The 21,810-nt window shown below is 41.7% G+C and overlaps 2 long non-coding RNA genes across 2 annotated transcripts in view; both read left to right on the top strand.

The window, feature by feature from the left end:
• The window catches only part of LOC140631499 (uncharacterized), a 49,138-nt gene extending 30,061 nt beyond the window's left edge, over nt 1–19,077 (top strand). The window contains exon 3 of the long non-coding RNA XR_012029043.1: nt 18,934–19,077. This is a non-coding gene — a long non-coding RNA (uncharacterized lncRNA). The remainder of the gene's footprint in view (nt 1–18,933) is intronic.
• On the top strand, nt 6,004–18,903 carry LOC140631500 (uncharacterized). The gene is made up of 3 exons (XR_012029045.1): nt 6,004–6,168; nt 16,100–16,239; nt 17,765–18,903. It is a non-coding gene; the product is annotated as an uncharacterized lncRNA (long non-coding RNA).
• Nucleotides 19,078–21,810: the final 2,733 nt, after the last annotated feature.

Raw genomic sequence — 21,810 nt, 5'->3', positions numbered from 1 at the left:
GATGTGGGTCAAAAGCTTCAACCTTCCAGTTATAAGATGAATAATTTCCTGGGATCTAATGCATAGCATGGGACTGTAGTTATCAATACCATATTGTATACTTGAAAGCTGTTTTGGAAGTAGAGTTTTAATGTCTTCACCAAAACAACAACAAAATGATAATTATATGAGGTAAAGAATTTGTTAACTAACCTTATTGTGGTAAACATTTCCCAATATATACATGTATTAACTTATCACAGGTACACTTTAAACTTACATGATTATATCTCAATAAAACTGGAAAACAAACATTAAACAATGAAGTTCTTTGCATTGGTTCTTCATTAGACCATTCTGTACATTAGTCTTTCACATACATTTCAATAGCTGGCATGTTATAACAGGGTACTAAATCAGATAATGTGTGTGAATCATCTAAGGCAATGCCTAGAATATAGCATGCGCTCAACAATATCATCTTAAGTTGTAACTATTATGTGTTACATAATGTTGCTCAATGAGGCAGATGGGAGTTTTTTGGTTTTTTTGGTAAGTAAATGTGTTTCTATCCTGAATAGTTTGTACTACGTGGAACATTCTTCCATGGAGTCCAAAAAGACTTTATGGTACATAATTAGTGGCATTGTGACTCAATCGGTCAGCTTATGTGTGTGCAAAATTGCAAAGGAAAAGGACACCGTCTTTATCCTCAAAAAATCTACAACTTAGTGAAGAGGGGGGAGAAGAAGATGAACTTTGCCACCCAAGGGAAGTGTCAGCTGGCCAACTCGCTGAGCTTATATTTGATAGTATTGTCTCTCATGTTGCCTACTCTATTCCTCAGACGTTAGCTATGGTAGCATTTGGAGAATTAGAAGAAATAGTATCTGTGGGTTTATTTAACACATATACTGTATTTTGGGGGAAGGAGAATTAATTTAGCCAAGAAAAGAAACGTTTTGATGCCCTTACCCATCAAATATACTGACTTTCTGCCAAATGAATGTGATCACAGGCCAAGGGTGAGCTTTCCAATCAGAAAACCAGCAAAGGACAAGATGACACCAGGCTCGTTTTATAGGTTTTGTGTTTGATTAATAGCACTGTAGGAGATTTAAAAAGAAAAGAGATTGTACTGAAATGATGTCATCTACTTATAGAAAAACTACATTTCAACATGCTTATAGTAATACCAAGGTTACAGTTGACAAAATATATTCCAGCCTTAGCAAAGAAAATTCATCATCTTCATTCTTTAATTACTTTACTTTTGCAATCAAATATGGAAGTTAGTCTATTTCATGTTTGTGAAAAATTTCTGTAAATGGTTATAATTACCTATCATTTCATTTGATGCAAAGGAAGTTTTCAAATAAAAAAGTGACTTCACTATATTCATTAATTCTTTAACTTTTGTCTGTGAATTTATTGCAAGGCTACTATGAGCTAGGCACTATGCTATGGAAAGTAAGACAGCCCCTGCTGTCTCTACCCTTACAGACATCACAAAGTAGAAAGGGGTGGGAAGAGAAGGGACAATAAATGAGTCAAAAATCTAATAAAAACACAGAGGTTATTATTTTTGTTTTTTAAAAATATTTTATCTACTTATTTGAGAGAGAGTGTGTGTGTGTATAAGCTGTGGGAGAAGCAGAGGGAGAGGGACAAAGCAGACTCCACATTGAGCATAGAGCTGACATGGAGCTCCATCCTACAACCCTGAGATTATGACATGAGCCAAAACCAAGAGTCAGACACTCAACTGAGTTGAGCTACCCAGGCACACCAAAACAGAGATTATTAATGAAGTACAATGAAGAAAATAAACATGGATTGTAGAAGAGAATAATGGTAAGTCTTCTTACATGGTGGGATCAGGGAAGTCCTTGCTGAAAATGTGACACCTCAGCCAAGACCTAAGTGATGAGAAGACAGTGCTATTGAAAGTCAAGGCAAGAGTTATTTATGCTGAAAGAACTACACGGGCAAAGGTCCCAAAGCAGAAAAAAGCTTTAGTAACTGACAGAAGGGCAGATGACTTGCCCTCTCTAGAAGCAAGAGAGACAGTGGCATGTGGCTTAAAGAATCACAGGGGAATATCATTTTTAGAGCCTTTGGGCCATGCATGATAAGGGGTTTGAATTTTTATCCTGATGTCAAACATTAGAGGTATTTAAGCAGATGTTGACACATTCTGATATAGGTTCAGAGTATGTGTGTGTATATGTGTATTTGATTTTATCTTTTACTGAGAAAAATTCAAGTTTCTTACAATAAGTGTGAAATATCATAGAGATATCAACATCGGTATGACTCAACTGTAAATAAGATTTTCTTTTGTGCTTGATTTAATCCTTAACTATTTGTGGAATTCTTAAGTCAGGCTGATGCAACACTAGCGAAGGAGAACAGAGATGTAGCACAGAGGCTACCAAGAGAATAATCTAGGAAAAGGGCATCTGGACTTTTCTGGACTGGTTTGGAGATTTAGGTCTAGACTGAAGTGACATTCTGAAAGTTTGGTCCCATATTGCAAAGCCATTCCAGGGCTCTCAGCCTTTTCAAGTCACTTACTTTTCAGGATATCTTTCGTTATTAGCATGGAGAGATGTAGAGTCATAGAAACATATCATCTCAAGGTTAGAAAGAAACCTAAAACAGTGTTTTTCAAACACAGGATCACCCTGAGATCTTGTTAAAAAGTGGTTTGATTAAAGCAGGGCATGAAATTCTACACTACTAAGATAGCTTCCAGGTGGACTAGTACACTCTGAGTAGAAAAGCAGGCTATTTTGTTCAGCTCCTTCTTGGCTTCAAACCTGAGTCCTCTAGACTAAGCTCCGTGATCTCTTATAGCTCTCACCACATGATCCTCTGTTGTATCAAATACATATTGAGCATGTAGTTGATGCTCAATACATTTTCAATAACGATGTCAGTGAATGGATGAGGGGATGAATGAACGTCTCCAACCCATGTTTACCAGCCTCTGATGAAAACCTCACAATCTCAGGATTATCAACTGAGGAAGCCTTTTTTTTTTTTTTTGATCAGTTCTGATCATTGAAAATTCCTTATTTCAACTGAGCCAATGTCTGTTTCTCTGTGGTTGAAATCATTGATCCTAGATTTGTCCTTTGAGGAAACACGTGGCAGCCTTCTTTTTTGACACAATCTGGTCTGGGAGTTGCTTAGTGAACAAGAAAAAAAATCATTTAAAATAAAAATCATATTCTAAAAAGATACATCAAACATTTGATTTTAACTTACACGTATGAAAATATATTCATTCACTCGTCTTCTGTGTAGATGCAAGGCTGGCAAAATGGGCCCTTTGATGATCTTTATCAGCTTATGCTATCTGTCAGCATAAACCACACCTATAATAACACATCAAGCACATGTGGAACAATGGTAGAAAGAGAAGAATGTGCATTGAGGGGGAGAAACACAAACCTGCCTGGGAGCAATCTGCAATGATGAGGCTCATTCCTAGCAAAGGCATTGTGTTGGATGAGATAGAGCCAAAGAAGTCTGGAAGCAGTAGCTGTACAGCCATGTAGCAGAGATCTCCTTTTACTTATACCAAGCCAAGGTGATTTATTACCTGCATCAAGTGAAGATAGCACTTGTGGTGTTTTTAAATGGTCTTACCTATATCATAAATACTAATCAAAATATAAAAATAATTTTGAAGCTCCTAAAAAAAGCAGGCTAGTATAAAGTATATGGTTGTCAGTTTTCCTTTCATTTAATAAGACACTTCAAGATTTACCAATTAATGGAATTCTCAGACACTTCTTTGATCTCCATTTTGTGAACCAATTTATCTCTGTCCAATAAGTTGATTTTCTTTTCTTTTTTCTAAAAATTTTAAATTTTTATTTATTTGAGAGAGAGGGAGAGAATGCACACATGGGTAGAAGGAAAGGGGGGCGCGAGAAGCAGGCTCCCTGTTGAGCAGGGTACCCTACATGGGGCTTCATCCCAGGACCCAAAGACCATGACCCAAGCCCAAGGTACTCCTGTTAAATGGATTTTCATTTATTGTATGAGTTTCATTACATTTTCTAATAAATTAAGTGGTTTTACCATGTCTCTTTTCCTTGAATTTTGGATCATGTTTTCCTTCAATGATTCTTCAAAGAGGCCTTCTGTTAACACTTAATTTAAAATTTAAAGACTGAGAATAGTATGTATTTGTTCTTAAAATACAAAGACATATTTTATTTATAGGCAGCACCTAGCCTGAAATACTCATCGTCACATTAAGAATTGAACAAGGTCTTATATTTTTTCAGTAAGTGTGGCTTCACATTCATTATCTTGCTTAAGTCTCAAGGCAACTGTGGGAGGTCGGTGGTATCGCTTCTGTTTTGAAAAGACAAAGTGAAGCTCAGAAGTGGTCAGGGTCTTGTAATGTATACAGGCCACCCAGTGGGATAGCATATAGGGTGGGAAGGATCCAGCCTTGTGATTCTTTGGGTCTTCTTTTAAATCTTACAATTGTATAAACTGAGGCCAAAGGGCAATAAATGGGGCTTCTGCCATTTTACTGTATGGTTCTGCGATGCTCAAATGTATTGGCAGGTTCAAATAATGTTATTCACTTGAGCTAAAGACTCTTCCTCTTCCTCTTTTGAAAGAGTGCAAGAGTTCCAAGATGAAAGTGAAATCAAATTATTTGGAAAGTCTTTTGCTCATCAGTTAGTTTGTTTTAGAACTTTATAATATATCTGAAGGTAGTTCTAGATAATAGTTCACAGAGTTTTGAAGTTTTGAAACTAGAATTGAAAATCTCTAGCTGATGTTGATTTAGCTGTGGGGAATGGCATCATTGAAGCATGGCATCATTAGCGGTTTATGTAAATAATCATCTCCTTATTGTGTTAGAGCAGAGTATACATTAAAAGTTTAAGAGGCTATTTAAAAAGTAAACTACATTACACATTTTTACCTAAACCTGTGAATAAATACAGAGACCACAAATAAGGGGGAAAAAAGTATTTTCAGCAACTCTGAATCATACTCTGATTCGGATCAGTCCTTGGTAAAAACTTTAATGACCTTTCTTAACATTCAAGCTAGGAAATTTAAAATCCAAAGGGAAAAATGTAAGAGCAATCCTCTGAATCATTTAGTATAAATTTGGTTTAAATTTATTCTACCCAAGGGAAGTTTCATTATTAACATGGTCAAAAGAACTGGTCCTAGTTTCAGACCTTTTCTATTTATGAAGAACATTTCTCATATTTTGTTATAAGAAAAATATAATTTCTAATTGTATACATAATGTCCAGAGAGATAATTCAGCCATCAATGTCTTTTTTTTAATTCCAAATAAAGAGTAGAAGAAGAAAAGCCTAAAAGATTAGTGTTTTACCAGAAGCTTTTAGGTTCCTCTGTCAGCTACCTTGCATGTTATTGTCTCTGTAAAGTTGTCATACTTGGGGAGTTTTTCATGACTCAGATGACTTTCTTCTTGGTCAAGATGACCTTCTGGCCCTACGCTCCTCAAAACAATAAGCATAAATGTATATGCCTCTAAATATTTTTTAAAAGAAGTCACTGTTTATGCTTGACTGAAGACCTACATTTATCATCATTTTCATTTGGTTTCTTTGTCATACACACTCAGAACTCGTCTTTTTGACTCACAATGCTATATATTGATTCCCACCCTTATTCCTCACTGCATCAGTGGTTTCTATCACCTGGGAGGTTTCGGATTGGCTTGTTTAAAAGGTTGACATTGGAAATGATATCTATGCATGTATTCTCATCATACACTGTTAACTGTAAGGTAAAAATAAATTACAATGGCTATGGTAATGTGTAAACTATAATTAAATGTACTTCCATTTTCTAAGATCACATATTTGCACTGGAGTGATTCTAACTAAGCAGAATGAGTCTACAGTGCCCATGTTCAAGTCAAAATGAGAGTAAAAGAAAAAGGACGATGTAAATATTGGTGGCACTTTGTTTAAGGCTCTTTGGCTAAACTGGGAAGGAGGTGGACTCTTCTCTGATACCCACACCTCAGGTGCTCACTGGTGTGGACCTGTCTCCTGGCTTCCTGGGACACCTACCACACTGCTTGTTGGAGAGAAAATGCAAAGGAGAAAACTCCAAAAGTGGAAATGAAGCTCACAGTCAGAAGACTCTTGCTTCATTCAAGTAGAGGTAACTTAGTTGAGAGTTGTGGGGGTAATGGTGGTGATAAAGGTGGTAGAGATGGGAAAGAGTGAAGAATTTGGGATAGATTTTGGAGAATTAATAAAATTTAAGGGTTGAGGAAAAGGAGGAATCAAGGCTATTCTTTAGGTATTTGCCTGAGCCGCTGAGTGGGTAGTGGTAGTGGGTAACATTTACTAAGATTGAAAGGAACAGGTTTGAATATTAAAGGGGTGAAAATGGGCAGCCCGGGTGGCTCTGTGGTTTAGCGCCGCCTTCTGCCCAGGGCGTGATCCTGGAGACCTGGGATCCTGAACGAGTCCCACGTCAGGCTCCCTGCATGGACCCTGCTTCTCCCTCTGCCTGTATCTCAGCTTCTCTCTCTCTCTCTGTGTCTCTCATGAATAAATAAATAAAATCTTAAACATAAATAAATAAAGGGGTGAAAATTAAGAGTTCTGTTTCAGACATGACCTACTTCAGATACCTGTTAGCCATCCAACTAGAGGTGAGAGTTGGCATTTGGGGCTGGGAAGTCTGATATTTTGAGCATTTAGCCCTCTAAGCATCAACTCAAATATTTTGATATAAGATGTTCCCATGGCATGATGGCTCTGAGAGAGTTGAGATATCAGGTAGGGGAGAAGAGTTTCTCACACATGAGTGCTGGAAATAGAGACATCACAGCTGATATTTCCCACTGCTGGCTGTGCCTACTTGCCTTTAAATCACATGACACTTTATCACTTTGGCTTGGAATTTTTAGGGTTGATCAGCCTGGTTTCAGAGGGTGGAGCACACCCAGATGGACCACTCAGCCCTTTCTGATTGAGGTTCTGAGTTCTGTGTAAATATTCTTGGAGGGTTTGGATTTTCCATATTTAATCTCTTTTAGGTATCATGGCATTTCCCCTTGTCTGGAGGAAGATAAGAAGAGATGTCAGACCTCTCTCACTACACATGTTTGATTCTTACTTACTCACTTACTTATTTATTTATATTTTAGTAGGCTCTATACCCAAGTGGAACTCAAACTCACAATAAGAGCAAGAGTCACATGCTCTACCTACTGAGTCAGTCAGATCCATGATAATCTAAATGGCTGGAATTCACACATCAGCCAACTACTACTCCTCCAGGATGGACTGCAATGATCTTCACCTCCCTGTATTTGTGTCTTTGTGTAACATCATTCTATATTTAACCAGGGCTGAGCACTACTCTGAGTTATTAATAGGCGAAGATGAGTAATTTCTAAGACTGGGTCATAGTGCCATTGCAGCTTCCACCTTGTTCTCTTAGAGTGTTCACTCTGGGAGAAGCCAGTTGCCATCTTCTAAGGACACTCAAGTGGCCCTGGAGATTCAAGTGGGAAGTAACTGAGGTCTTCCCTCAATAGGCAGCATCACTTTGCCAGCCATCTGAGCCAGTCCCCTTCTATTGGAAGTGGGTCCTCCAGCCTCAGTCAAGCCTTCACAAGGCTTCAGCTGACATCCAACCTCAACCTCTTGAGAGACCCCAAGTCAGAACCAGTCCAAGATGCTCTAGAATTTCTGACCCAGGGAAAATGAAAGATAATATTATTACTATTTTAAGTTTTGGGGTGACTCAGTAATAGATGACATCCATCTTGTCCTTAAAAAGATAGCATTGTTGTTACAAACAACTTTATGAATAGAACTTTCTACTTTGTGATGTTACAAACATTGAAATAAAATTCACCTGTGAGTTTTCCAGGAGAGAAACAAGGACACAATCAACTCACAGACTTTCTTAAATTCCAAGCTCCACACTAAGAAGTCAATAAAGCAGAAGTTGTGATCATTTGTGGATAAAGAAGCCAAATAACCTAAATATAAATTGTGGTGTTTTAGGAACTCAGCCTACATGACAAAGCACAAAAATATTTTGGATCTTTTGTTTTTATGTCACAAACAGTTCCAAAGTTCAGAGGAAGGAACTCTGGTGTTTCCTTTATACAAAGCAGACTGAGCTGTGCTATTTAATTTATCTAAGAATGGGAAGTTATGGGATTTTGAATTCTGGGTATCATTTAGAACTCTTTATAGCAAATACCTCCTAGGATCTAACTTCTAATCAAAACCTGCCAGAAAGTAAGTTTGGCTTTTTTTTTTCCTTGTTTTTGTTTTCTGGAAATTTTTCCACTTTTTTTTGGGGGGGGGGGTATGTGGAAGATTACAGATTTTTTTTCTTTGTATTTCTTTCAAGTTATTACATTCAACATGTTTCGCTTTTGTGACCATTAAATCATTAAAAAAAAATAAACCCCTGAAATAATTCCTTAAACTAAGCAAAATGCTAAACAGCTAAATGAAATGTTACCCCCAGCCCAAAAATACATTATTCCAATGAGATATTACACTTTTCTTAAATCTACTGAACTTTCCCACCTTTAACAAGAAACTGAACTAGTAGATTTTGTTAAATCATAAGTTCATTTTCTGTGCAACTACCCCGAACTTAAAATGTTACACTCTGCTGTTTTTAACAGGTGGAAGCACTTTCTTATCTCCAACATAGTGTCTAAGTGGCTAAACACAGACAATCCTGTACCATTTTAATCAGTTTCAAGTTTATTTGGCATTTATCAACTCATTTGAATCTTAAAACCACCCTGTGGGGGGGCAGCTCATCCCATTTAAGAGATAAGAAAACTGAGGTGCAGAGAGGTTATTCACCAGCCTCATCTCCTTGAACAATTCCTTAAGTTACTTTATCTCTGAGAAGCGAGTGGGTTGGACTGTTTTCTGAAGTGCCTTCCAGTCTTAAATTTCCTTTATTCCACGCAATTTGGCAGGATCAAGTCAGTGTGTGAGCTACGAAAGCACAGACGTGGAGTTAGGTGGCCTGGATCTTTGTTCTACAGTTTGCTGGCCTTGCACACTTAGAGGAATCAATGAAACTCCCCAAATCTCAGTAGCCTTGTTCATAAAAGGGAGCTAACAAGATATACCAAATAGGATTATTTTGCATGCCAAATGAAAAGAAACATGTAAGTCATTTATTTGCTCTGGAAACTTGATCTAGTTACTCTCCCTGGACCCCAGGTTCCCAGATATAAAATACAGATAACAGGCAGGAAGCAAGTGCACTTCTGGTAAAATACAGGGGATGCTGTGATGTGCTAGCTGGTTTCCCTTCAGGACTGCAGCTGCCTGGGGTTTGTGGGCTCATGGTGCTCATCTAAGTCCCTCTGGAGAATTGCTTGCTGCTGAAAGCAGCTGCCTCATCTGAGGTCATGTCCCCTTCCCAGGAAGCAGCTCGTATCCAATGACTGTCAATTCAAGGCTCCAAAGGACATGCCCTCTTGCCTTGATTGGGGAAAATATGAAGGACTATCCCAACTGCAGAGCAACTTGTGAGGTCGGCCAAGCCCCCTGTTACAGTGCAGAGTGGTCCAATCTCTCTGTGGGCCCAGGGCCGTTTCCTTCCACGCCCTCACAGAGGCTGTTTCTGAGAGCACCCGCCCCCAGAAGATTCTTGCTTGTAAATTTCCATCTTAGACTCTGTTTTCTGGGAACCCAACCATCATGTAGTAACATGACGATAGTGAGATAACAGATAAGAAAGTGCTTTGAAAACTGTAAAGTTATCAGCAACAGTGGATACCACTTACCATAGCATAAGAAGGTTTATCTAGAAAATATTGCACTGGTGTGTTTTTTCATTCCTCCCATAAATTGTGTTCCTCTGCAGCCATCCTGTCATTGTGACCCCAGAGAAGAGAAAGGGCAAATATCTTTTTGCACACAAGATATGACATTAGGGTAGCACCTTTCTGCCCAGAAGGGAGAGTTTAGGGCAAGTTTCAGTCTGTGGAGAGGAGAGGAGAGAGAAAAGGAGGGATTAGGGAGGGGAGGTTGAATGCTGGTATCCACAATTTACCCCTCTTAGGGTAAAGTCTGCGTAGGGAGGTGAAAGAAACAATAAAGACTTTCAGGTAAGGCTGAGAACCTTGCAGCTACTGGCTTTCTCTTCCGGGAACAGGCAGAGGGAAGGTGCACAAAAAGAGGTACTGCATTAGCACTGGGTGGCCTAGAAGCCATGGATGGCTTTGCACTGGCAGAAAGAGCCTAGTTCCTCATGCTCCACATGTAGATGGTGGAAAACGGGCAATGCAGAAACTTAAGCATGTCCTTCTTTAGCCCCTAGCCAGGGAGAGGACAGGACATTGAGGATTTGGGCAGGCTAGCAGAAGCCTAGGGTTAGGAAGAGGAGAAATGAGCTCTGTAAGACTACCAAAGCATGAAGGCCTGCTGAACATACGACGAGCCGACTTCAGGGAGAAATCTTGATGAGATAATGCCAGTCTGCAAGATGGTTTGAAGATTGCACAGTAGTCAGGGAGGTAGAAAAAAATTGCTGCCTGTTGCATTACAGATATAAATGTTTTCCTTTAAATAGTAATTATTAAAAACATAAATTTATAAATAAGAGTAAATGACATATGGTTTGGTTTGTGGTCAGCTTGTGTTCTATGTTTTGCAGATGTCACTTTACATCCTATTCATTTTTTAAAAAGATTTTAAAAATTTGTTATTTATTCGAGAGACACAGAGTGCAAGAGAGAGAGCCGGGGGCATGGTGGCACCGAGGGGCAGAGGGAGAGGGAAAAGAAGACTCCCCACTGAGCAGGGAGCCCAAGGCACGGCTTAGTCCTAGAACCCCTGGGATCATGACACCAGCTGAAGGCAGATGCTTAACCAACTGAGCCACCCAGGCTCCCCTCTTTAAACATATTTTATTTATTTGAGAGAGAGACAGGGAGAACACACAAGTGGCGGTTGCGGCAGAGGGAGCGAGACAAGCAGACTTCCAGTGAGTGAGGAGCCTGAATTGGGGCCTGATCCCCGGACCCTGAGATCATGACCTGAGCTGAAGTCAGAAACTTAAGCAACTGAGTCACCCAGGTGCCCCACATCTTATTCATTTTTGAACAACATTAAAGCTTTGGACTTGCTATGTTCTAGTATCTAATGTAGTCTTTATTTGTAGCTCTGATAGCTTTCATTTTCTGAAACTATCAAATTTTGCTGTCTGTTGTATCCTGTGGGAAGTTTAGTAGAACACATCATAAGTGATATAGAAGTTACGACTTGTCATTTTCATTGTAAGCTCTAGTTTCTTTTCTTTTTTAAAGATTTTATTTATTTATTCATGAGACACACACACAGAGAGAGAGAGAGAGAGAGAGAAGCAGAGACACAGGCAGAGGGAGAAGCAGGCTCCACACAGGGAGCCCGACAAGGGGACTCGATCCCAGGTCTCCAGGATCACGCCCTGGGCTGAAGGTGGCGCTAAACCGCTGAGCCACCCAGGCTGCCCAAAGCTCTAGTTTTTAATTGTTTATGCATAGCCGTGGTTTTGCCTCACATTGGGCTGAAAGTTGATAGAATTTCAGGTAGCCTTGGTGAATGCTGACTTAGATTCATTATGTACATCAGAATCTTGGTTTCTATAAGAGCATGTGGCAAAATTTGTAATCTTTTATATCTAAAAAATGTAGTTTCTTTAGTATAAATTAAGTTGGTCTATATGCATCTGCCTACTAGATTATGTTTTTTGAAAACTTAGATTTCAAAAATAATTACTTACGTGCACTTTGAATCATTTAGATATAATTGGAACATGAGCTGAGAATGTGATGCTTTGCTTTCTATGACTTATACCCTCTAATTGAAAGCCTAAGAGAATAATGTAGTGTGTAAAATGAAAGATGGCCAACATGCAGATTTTTCCTAATTGTATTAAGTAAAATAATTTGAGTGCTTATCTAATGAACTCTAAGTGATTCTCTAATAAATCAATAGACAAGAGATGTCTTTCATTTATAAATGTGTTAATATTTTCTCAAGGAATGAGGACTTCCAGTCATTAAAATAGTTAATTTCCCCAGCATCCAGAATGATAACTATGTTGTTCTAAGATCATTTTTGTGTAATGATATGTGTACCCAAAAAGTTTTATCTAACAGAAGTGGTTCAAAATAATTTGGGGGAAAGTGAGGATGGTGTTGATTCTGTTCCTCTAACAAAACCTTAAACATATCGTAATACTAATATAGATGTAATCTGATTTCATTGATTTTTGAGTGTTGGGCTTTTAAAACTTAAATGATTAAATACATGATCACTAATGTCTCCATTATCTTGTTTAGATATGCTGATGCAGTTTTAATAAGGCTTAATGATTTTAAAAGATCAACTTTCTTTGCTATTGTTCTCAAAATCTAGTCTTGACGTGATTTTTTTTTTTAACACACAGCAATTTTTATGAACTACTATGAAAAGTCCATACTTGACAGATTGGGAAAAAAACAGTAATTTGTGATGCTAAAATGTCAGTGTATTGATAATAAAAAGCAAAAATATTATACTGGTATTTACAGAATCATAAAATAATTTCTTAACAAGCCTTTAATGTAGGGCAGATTTTGTATCTGGTTTTAGGCCATGATGTAGAAAGCAGCTAATTATAATTGCCTTAAATTATCTCTCCCAATGTAGCAGAACAAAAGTTAATAGTTGCATTTATGATTTTTAGATGAAGTTATCTATTAAGTTCATTATTAAGCTATTTTATTTAAAACAAAGCAGGGACATACATTGAAAAGGGGTTATGTCTACAGAGGACTTTTTAAAATGTGTTATATTTCTGAAAGGTAAGCACACATTTTCAATCCACACTTAAATAACAGTTAAGGAAATAAAACAAACAAATGAAAAATTGTAATAAAGTGCAAGCTATCAAACTGAACCACTTGGGTGGTCTTGACACATACTTTTAGTTGAATATAAACTTCAATGTAGTAATTCTTGAAGTATAATTTTTATTTAATATATGCATCTGAGAATTAAAAGAATGCATATATATACATAGAATAAATATGGCCAGAATGTACTCCAAATGTTAATAGGAGTTTTTGCCTCAAGGCAATTGATTTTTATTTCCTTTTCTATATTTTCATATTTTCAAAATTTTTTACATTGAGTGTATTACTTTTTGGTTCAGAAAATGAACCAGTAAAGGCTAACAAAGAATTTAAGAATGACTCTCTGGTTCTACTGGTAAAAATGATCTTTAATAAGAAGACTGTAAACAGCCAAGCGGAGACTACAGAGCCTGACATGTGATGGTGTGAGTCTGGAATCTAGTAATAGAATTTAAGGAGAGCTAGTGAAGGATTTGTGTCTGGCAAAGATCACTCTGGGTACAGTGTGAAGCATGGATTAGAAGGGAGAAAATGAGAGGCACCAAATCCACTTAGTAGGCAGATGTGAGGATCTGAAGGAAAAATTATGAAATCTTTTTTTTTTAAATAAAGATTTTATTTATTTACTCATGAGAGACACACACACACACAGAGGCAGAGACACAGGCAGAGGGAGAAGCAGGCTTTATGCAGGGAGCCTGACGTGGGACTCGATCCTGGGACTCTAGGATCACGCCCTGAGCCGAAGGCAGACGCTTAACCACTGAGCCACCAAGGAGTCCCTGAAGTCTTGTTTTTTATATTGAAACACAAACCTGGTACTTTCTCAGATCTCTGCCTTCTTCCTCTCTCTCTCTCTCTAGGTCAGAGCTTCACCTGTGCCAAGGTGCTGCTCTACTTTTGAAATCCAATGAAGTAGCACGTGTTGGGCATGAGAGCCCACCACCTGGGAGCCACCAAGTGGCCAGATGATACGACCTGGGAGAAGTTTAGGGGTGTTCAGCTCTCTAGGGATAAACTTTCACCACTGACAAATGGAGCCAGGGGAGAGGTCAGCAGATACCTCCTCCTCTCTTGTAGATGAGTCTGAGATGTAGTTTCTCCTTGTAGCTCTTCTAGAAAAATCTAAGTCTCATGCCTGTTGGGAGACTGTTGTGTCGTTACACAACAGTAATCAGTATGGTAACACAGTGCATTGCACTGGGTCACATCTTTCCTTGCCTCGTTGCCTCTCTCACTGTCACCATTCTGGGCCGGTGCGTCCTCAACAGAGTGCCTCACACGCTGCTCTCTACAGTAGCTGGGCTTCACCTGCCTTTACCAGCACAGTGGTGGGGGAGTGAGCAGAGCGGAGGACAAAAATATGAGAGATATTTGAAGGTAGTATTGACACCAGTATGGTGCCTGACCTCATTTTGAGAGCAAGGGACAAAATTGTATTTGAGATGACTCCCAGGTTTTCAACTTGGACAACCAGGTAGCTAATACTAGGACAATTCCTAGTAGTAATTCCTACTATTCCTAGTATTATCCATACTAAACCCTCGGTCAATATTGAAAGAAGGATGGTACCATAACTAAGGCAAAGACTACAGAGGTATGTTTACTAATGTATCACATGTAGAGTAACCTGAAGGAGATTTTACCAGACATGAGTAAGGGGTGTTTCCAATCCTTTCTTAAGAGACCCTGTAGGGCTCCCTGGGTGGCTCAGTGGTTTAGGGCCTGCCTTCGTCCCAGGGCGTGACCCTGGAGTCCTGGGATCAAATCCCATGTTGGGCTCCCTGCATGGAGCCTGCTTCTCTCTCTCTCTCTCTCTCTCTCTCTTTCTCGGTCTCTCATGAATAAATAAATTTTAAAAATCTTTTAAAAAAAAAGAAAAAAGAGACCCTGATGCAGGACATACAAAAGAGTGGCCAAGGCCCTGGGCAGAGGGGTGAAATGTTGAGCCCAGAGGAGTGCTGACAGACTGTCCACAGTTCAAATGGACTTTATTCTTGTCGAATCTGATGTGAGCCTAGTCTGTTCCAGATAATACAGCAGAGTTTAAACCATCTCAATTGTCCCTGATTCACAGAGCAAACAGGCACAATTAATATAGTGCTAAGTCCTAAAACTCTCAATTACAAGCTATTTCCTTTTTCATGAAAACCACAGAAAAACAGAGCTAAAGAGACTTCCAGAGATTATTCCCCTGGTTCAGGGATGATTTGGCACACACGTTTAGGAAAAGCACTGATTCTTATTTTCCTGCAGGACTAACACTCAACTACCAAATAACAATATCATGTTATAGAAAAGCTGGCCAAGAAAAGCTTAAAGAACCGAATAGTAAGGAAGATCTTTTGTTCAAGTAAAATAGAGGGGATGACCCCCTGAAGGTACAGTTTCTTTTTTGTGAAGTTAGGAAAATTCTGGCCCAAATGGAATTTATGGCCAAGCTAAATGCTAGAGTAGAAAGTGGCAGTAAAATAACTATTGTGCCTGCTGCTAAAACTAAAATTACTAGTCTAAAAGTATAATGAAAACTCCAGTGCCATTCACAATAGAGCAATATCTTATACGAAAGTCACTGAGAAGGGGAAAATCAAGTGCAGGCAAACATTTTAAATACACTCTCGTGAGAAATACTCATACATAGTTTACATTGTTCCAGGCACTGCTCTAAGAACTTTTCAAATATTATTTATGTAATCTTTATAACAATCTTATTAAAGAGGTGTTGTTATTGGCCCTTTCCCAGATGGGGAAGCCGAGGCACTGAAAAGGTAAGTTGCCCAAGGTCACACGCTAGCCTGGTGGGTCGAGGGTTCAAACTCATTTCCCACCAGCTCTGCAGGGGCCCCACTGTGCAGACAGCATGTTTAAACTCCCAGCTCGGCACACTGATCGCACTATGAAAAGCACAGAGGAACTGAGAAGAGAGCAGGTTTGTCTCCCATCTCCTGTTTATTTCAGTACATACACTTGCTGAGTAAAATGGTAAACTAATCACCCACACTATTTACATTGCTTTTCTCTCTTTTCCGCTCCTCCCTTGACTGAAGTTTGATTCACATATTTATACACAGGTAGGATTAAACTCTATTCCTATGGTCCAGATAGATCCATCTTGGAGCAGGAGCCAATCAGGAGCAAGCTCATGAGATTGGGGAAGCGTGACATTTTCTGGAGTTTATACTAACTGAGGGATACCTTGTTTTCCAGGTCTGGAGACTCTTTATATTCATCCAGTCAGCAATTGTTTTTTTAGTGCCTTTTATAAGACAGGCACTGTTTGAGCCTGGAGAGGCTTTGTGGAACAAGATTGGCTGAGCCTCTCCCCTCACGGAGCATGCATTCTAGAGGTGAGACAAACCCGAATCAAGTAAACAGGTAGACATTTAAGAGATTTGCTACGAACTATGAAAGGAGATAAACCAGGGTAATTGGCGAGTGAGTGGCTATGGCTATGCTGCATCTATACTAAAAGAGGTCCTCTCTTGGGTGACTCTTGCCCAGAGACCTGAAGGGATTCAGGGGAAGCCAGGTGGAAATCTGGGGTTAAAAACCAGGGAAAACAGCAAATGCAAAGACCCTGAGGTAGGAGTCTGCTTGACATTTTTTGAGGAACAGTGAGAAGGCTGGTATGACTTAGAGAGGAATGAACACAGAAGAGAGTGACAGAGTCGAATCCTACGGGCTGTCATCGGGAGTGTGGGTTTTATTCCAAATGTGATGTGATAGGAGACTGCTGGAGGACTTTGAACAGGAGAGTGAGCACATTTCATTTTTATTTTAAAAGGACTGCTGTGGCTGCTGCACAGAGAATGAAAGATAGGCTAAAGGAGTGGCCACAGGGATGACAATGAGGAGGCTACTGCAGTGGGTTTGCCAAGGAGCAGTGATGCTTGCACTAGTTGGTAGAACAGGAAGTGGTAAGAAGGGGTGGTGGGGTTTGCCATTTATCCACCTCCACAGCCAGGCACAGGTATAAACTAGAGCATCTGACAGGAACGGCAGATACACTGGATTCGGAGTGTGAGGGAGAAGGATCTAGGGTGATGGGAAGTGGGGGGAGCTGTGTTATTATGCGGAAACTATCTCAGGGAAGATGATGACAGAAAACTGTACGGGAGACATTTTGAGGTAAAATGGGATTAGAGCTGTGAACACTAGGGCCACTGACCTCCTTTCTCTGGGGACTTTCTTTAACAAAAGGGCATACTTTTTTCATCCAGTCCGAATCATGGACACCCTCTGTTTCAGCCCAGTCTGCGGGGAAGTCAGAGCAGTCATAGCCAGAGGAAGAAATTTCTACCTTTTTTGCAGGCGGTAGAAAAACTTACTAAAGGATGGATCTGTGTATATAGAATGTATGCTGTGGATATACTATAATTACATATATTCGCTAAGGATGTACTATAAATACACATATATGCTGAGGATATACTATAAATACATATAGATGCTGAGGATATACTATAAATATATATGTATGCTGAGGATATACTATAAATACATATATAGGCTGTGGATGTACTACAAAAACATATATATGTGCCTCCTACATTTAAAATAGATACACCAGCTCAGTTGGAAGAACACGTATGCGACTCTTGGTCTCGGGGTTGTGAGTTTGAGCTCCATGTTGAGTGTAGAGATGACATAAAAATAAAATTTTTATACAAATAAAGTAGATATGCCAGTGTATATGACGTAAATACACCCATTGTGTGCATAGAAATATGTTAGCATTTACCTGATTATAGGTACTTTACCTTGCTTCACAGTTCAGTACTGATTTGAGTTTCTGCATCACCTGCTCTCATCACCCAGGGATGATCATTCTCAAGCCCAAGGCCTCTCAAAATCCTTTCCTTCCCCCTGCAGGCCCTGGCATGCACAGGAAATACCACCTGGACACAGCAACCTTTAGAAACTAGAGGATGTTAGTGCAGGAAGGAAAAGGAAATCCATCTCCTTTACAGTGGAGGAAACTGAGCCTGAAGAATTTAAGACTCTCATGAATTCCAACAGCTGCCCTGTGTTCACAACAGCCTTGACTTTTTCAGACTTAGGTATTATGTGCATCTAAAATATCTCTAAGTAGCCACATTTCATGTGATACGGAGGATGCCCTAATCTGACTCCTCTCTAGCAAAGGGAGAAGGGAGATGTGCAGAAAAGGAAAAAGGAGTAAAGAAAGATGGATTTTGCACACGTTACCATCACCCCAGTGAAATTTCTCAAAGAAGAGTGATCCTCTCTGGAAAGTGGTTTTAACGAGAAACCCAGAAGTCAAATTCATGTTATAAGAAAGTCACATTATAAAGAAAGCTCATGTATCATTATCACCCTTTCACCTAATTTCCTCTAATTAGACTGAAAATTCTACCAGGGCCAGGATTTGGAGCTGTGACCAGAGGGTTGCGGGTTTGGTTCCGCAGGTGTAAAGACACGAGCCTTCCTTACAGGAGGCTACCTTTCCAACTGCCATTGCCCACAACTTTTATTTTGGTGATACACGGAGGCTGCTCTCATGGGCAGGGGTAATAAGAATACTGAGTTCTCCCTAAGCGTTGGGCTTTGTGTCAGAGCATTTGATTTGCACCCTCATTAGTCCTCTATCCTGACACCATCCGTGCGCTACAGGCACAGTCACACTGTAGAATGGTGAGACCGAGGCAGCAGGCATTGAGGGGGGGAGGAAGGTGCCACTGTTCACGGAGGTAAGCAGCGGAAGAGCTGTTATTTGGACACTGTACCCTGAGCACTTAAACGCCTGTATTCTTTTGATGGGTCTCAATGAAGCCGGGCAGACAATGAAGCTTGTCCAGTTTCAGCTGGTGACCAAAGGTGGCATCAGAGCTCACCCACGCGCTTTGCCCCACCGAGGGAGCCGTGCATACACTGGAGGCGGTGAACAGAGTTACTCACTTTGTTTCGGTGGAGAGTAGGTGACGACTGGGGCTGTCACAGGAACCAGGACCAACATCTTTCAACGTTTTCCTGTCGGTTGTGATTTTTATTTTAGGGCATCTTTTCCCTGTTTTTTCTAGATTGTCACAAAACATTTGCACAATGACCGGAGGCGTTGTGACACCCTGAGTTGAAAAAGTCTAAGGACAACTTGGATGAAGGAAAGCTTTGAAGTAGGGACACGGTCGGCCCTCACCTTGGTTAAATAAATCGAATGGAAGCGATTTGTCCAGATGGGAGCATCTTCCGAACAGCCCCGCCGCCTGGCACCACTGCGGCTTGGCTAGACGGCTTGGCCCGAGCGCGCACATTCGAGGGCCGAGCTCACGGGTCGTGACAGGTCCGGGGGCTTGTGCGGCTCCTTCCCCGGGTTAGGGCCGCGGTGGGGGGAGGGGCGGGCAGACCCGGTGCAGGCCGCGCGGCGGGGAGAGCCTGCGTCTCGGGGCTACGGCACTGGGCCAAGGAGGGGGGAACCCCGGCCTCAGGGCCCGCCCGAGCCGCGTGCCCCCCCCGCCCCGCCCCGCCCCGCCCCCGGGAAGCCAGCCTATCTGCCCCTCCCCCCCCGGGGTCTCAGGTCGTAAGATCCCAGCAGTGGGGCCGACGCGGGAGCCCAGCACCCCCAGCGCCCAACAGCCCCCGACCCCATCCCGCGCGCCTCTACCTCCATCCACCATCCCCACGCCCTCCCCTGACCCCCCACTGGGGCTCCCACTGCCCCCGCCGCGGCCGCAGCACCCGCCCCCCGGGCCTCCTTCCCCCAACCGGCCGGCCCTTCCCGCGCCCCGGGGGGCGGCGGGGGGCGTCTCCCGGGCCTGGGCCCTGCCGTGTGGGCCGCGGGGAGGAGCCCGGCCGCGGAGGCCCCGCCCTTCGAGCCGCTCGCACATCTGGGGCTGGGGGTTAGCGTTCCAGGTGCGGCCGCCGGGCGGCCAGATGTGCGCGCCCGCGCCCCGGGCCCGGCGGCCGGCGAGTCTGCGCGACGCGTGGCCGGGCCGGGAGCTCTCCCTCCGAGCGGACCTCGGCCCCGCTTCCCCGACGCGCCGCCAACCCGCGAGTTTCCAGCGCGTCCCCGCTGCCCCGCAGCCCTCGGAGCTGCTCAGATCCGCCGGGAAAGCAGAGCGGCCTTAGGTTTCCCCCCCGAAAACCCCCGTGTTTCGACCAAGCAGGCCTAGCTCTGGCCGCGGGACTCCAGGTGCGCAGCCAGCGAGCCAAACCGCAGGTGTGGGAGAGAAGTTGCAATAGGGTCACCCCTGGGGCTTGCCCTAAAGCGCGCTTTGACCCGGTATGGATTGCGTTTTTGAAGGCGGAGGTCGTCTTCCACCTGGTACAGGCAGTTCAGGACGGGAGAAAAGCCAAGTGAACCCTGTGACTCAAACCCCTTGGAATGTGCCTGGAATAATAATGGGGACTTGAAAGGTTTTTCTGGCCGAGGTAGCTGGTGGAGCCGAGGCTCCCGCCGTTGGCGGCCGGCCGAGGGGGGCAGTATTGCCTTTTGCAGCGCTGCTGCATCTGCTAACTGGACAAAAATAGAGCATCTGGTTTAAATCAACCAAAAAGCATTTCTATCAGCTTAACCCACCCTTTTATGGAACCGACAGAGCAGGACAAGCCAGATATATTCCCGGTGCTCTTTTAACACTCCAGTCATAGCTAAACCCAATCACGTTTTACCGCTGGTGTTTGAGCGCCCTAACGCACAATTGTCGTTATTTTAATGTTGCAAATCAAACTTCCTTTTCTGAGGTTGTGTGTGGCCATGTGCTCAAGTATTTACATTTGCAAGCAACGCTCTGAATATGTTGCCTTTTATTTCTCTTTCTCTTTCGATTTATGTTGTTGAACGGTGAGGCCCTGGAATAGTAAAAAGTATCTGAGGCCAACAGATGGGTTGTTTACACTACTAAATATATAGCCGCATTTCTCTCCCTTAACGCCCCACTCAGAATTCCAAAGGCAAGTTGGAACAAAAGGAAAATGTGTCTGAGTGTAAGGCGAGAATTTGTGCCAAGAATTACAGTCACAGGGTAAATAACCTTGTTTTCTCCTTCATCAGTGGCCGCTACCAAATCCCCGTTCTTGGAAGGTGGCCAACAGTCTGTCTGGTGGAGGGTGCTGCTAATTAGAGAGAGCCCATAAACCTCCCTGTCAAAGAGGGCATATGACCTTCCCTTCAAGTCTAAACAATAAAGCTGGCGGACTGCAGACGGCACTCCACGCTGGCTGCCCTGCGGGTTCCCTAAATAGGAACAGGATGAAGGCCAGGCTTAAGAGGTTACCATAGCTCTGCTCTCACACTTTGAGGAATCGGTCACTCCACTTCCCAGTATAACTTGTTTCAATTACTCTCTACAATCTATTTAGAGGAGAGCAGCTTGCGAGAGTGCTCATTGTCTAATCTAAATGAGGAAGCAATTATTACTTGCTGCAGTCTAATGGGCTCTGAGACTGTCGGGTCAAATATCAACCAGATCTCCTATAACTGTGCTTTGCACTTGGGAAGATACATCCTTTTAATGACAATTACTTATCCTTGCTTTTCTGAACCCTCTCCCATTGAGATTACAATATTAAGGAGCTCACCCCCCCCCCCTCATGCTCCAGTGTCTTATTTTAGAATGTAAGTTATTGTCAGGTAAATACCACAACCTCTCTTGTATATTGGTTAATGTAAAATATTTTAAAAATTATTTTTTGCTTTCTTATAGGCATCTTCTCAAAATATAGCAAAATAGAATATCCCAAGTCTTCCCACCTTTGTCTCATTTACCTCCCTGGGAGCCCCCTGCAAGCTTTCATTTTATACAACATGTTGTGAACTATAAATAATACAGTCCCACTTTCCTAGAACATATGGAAACTGTCCTCTGCTATATATACTCTCTGTACTTGCTTTCAACTTAAAAAGATTGAATAAAGTTCATCTCCTATGTAAAAAGGCATTTGGCCTTTTTGGTGTGTTT

This window comes from Canis lupus, chromosome 4 (assembly GCF_048164855.1).
Source record: "Canis lupus baileyi chromosome 4, mCanLup2.hap1, whole genome shotgun sequence".
NCBI classification, from domain to species: domain Eukaryota; kingdom Metazoa; phylum Chordata; class Mammalia; order Carnivora; family Canidae; genus Canis; species Canis lupus.
This window is presented reverse-complemented; position numbering and strand designations above follow the sequence as displayed.